Genomic DNA, 1,197 nt, shown 5'->3' with positions numbered 1-1,197 from the left:
TGTGGTGACTGCTACAGTCTCTTTGATGTGGGAAAGAGGTTGAACGGAGGAGAAATGGACGTGGCCTTCCTAAAGTATGGTTCTGTTTAGACATAGGAACCCATCCTCCTAAGCATTACCTCTTCCTTTAGGGTTGGTTTATTGGTGGTCACCTGAAACATCATCACCAGGGAATGTCGACTGAATATGGGAAATTTTGAAACAATTCCGAGCGCTTCCATCTTCCCCTGATTAAAAGCCGATCTCCTGTTACATCCAATCTTGGCATAAAGAATAAAGAAATCTTACTTGACCCTCGTACAAGTAGGGACGTAGTCTAGAAATGACCACACATTCCAATGTCTCACAATTTTAAGGCCTTGTGTTTAATTTTATCTATCTAGCTATCTAAATAAATAAATAAAAAAACTCAATACAACCAAGATGGAAATAGAGCTTGCCATCGAAAAACAATTAAAGACTGTAAAAATATATTTGACATTAATTTATTGTTCGACAGGATACTGTGTGATGACAATTCTCAACTTAAACACTCAACGAATTTGTGATCTACACACTTGAAATTTGGTATTCAGACATGTGAAAAACTTTTAATCCGTTTTCATCCAGAAAAAAAAACGGCTACTAAGGGGTCCAAAGTGAAAAATTCGTACGTGTGGGTAATCAGATTTTTATCTGTCAACTGTTTCACGAATGCGCATATATGAATCGTTCACATGACAGATTCCATATGCTAAGAATAAGTATGTTTGAAAACACCTTTTAAAGATCGTGTCAAGCTATCATACTTGACTTGAGTCTTTGGGTTTTGGTTTCGATCTCAGCTAGAGTATTTATTTATTTATTTTTTTTACTTAAAAGAAGTGAACTGTTTAGAAAATATATAATACTTTCATGCACATGTTTCAGGTATTTTTATTACATTCTTTAAAGGAATTTAACATAAGAGTTAATACCTACTGTATTTCTGTTTATAATAAATAAGAATTCTGCATTAATTAAAATATAATATTTATGCATAAATTATGACCGGCCATCACCGGTCAGCCTGCTAGCATATATATTAGAAAACAGCACATTTAGTGACAGCTTTATGGGAGGGAGCACATCAGGATTGAGTTCGTTGCTTTCAGTTGTGTTTCATAAGCATTGTCTAGAGAGTTTCATACGGGTTGTTGAGTAGAGATGCTGTACGCT

This window comes from Euprymna scolopes, chromosome 9 (assembly GCF_053919585.1).
Source record: "Euprymna scolopes isolate OS-2025 chromosome 9, ASM5391958v1, whole genome shotgun sequence".
NCBI lineage: Eukaryota > Metazoa > Mollusca > Cephalopoda > Sepiida > Sepiolidae > Euprymna > Euprymna scolopes.
This window is presented reverse-complemented; position numbering follows the sequence as displayed.